The sequence below is a fragment of the Arachis duranensis genome, chromosome 5, assembly GCF_000817695.3.
Source record: "Arachis duranensis cultivar V14167 chromosome 5, aradu.V14167.gnm2.J7QH, whole genome shotgun sequence".
Lineage (NCBI taxonomy): Eukaryota > Viridiplantae > Streptophyta > Magnoliopsida > Fabales > Fabaceae > Arachis > Arachis duranensis.
In genome coordinates, this window is record NC_029776.3 from 25072288 (window position 1) to 25072579 (window position 292).

A 292-nucleotide genomic window follows, 5' to 3' on the forward strand; every position below is an offset into this window, starting at 1 on the left:
CGAGTATCAATGCAATTACTATTGTTCTTCTATTCAATTCAGCTTATTCTTGTTCTAAGATATTCATTCGCACCCAAGAACATGATGAATGTGATGATTATGTGACACTCATCATCATTCTCACTTATGAACGTGTGCCTGACAACCACTTCCGTTCTACAAGCAAATAAGGCTTGAATGTTTATCTCTTGGATTTCTTAATCGGAATCTTCGTGGTATAAGCTAGAATTGATGGCGGCATTCAAGAGAATCCGGAAGGTCTAAACCTTGTCTGTGGTATTCTGATTAGAAT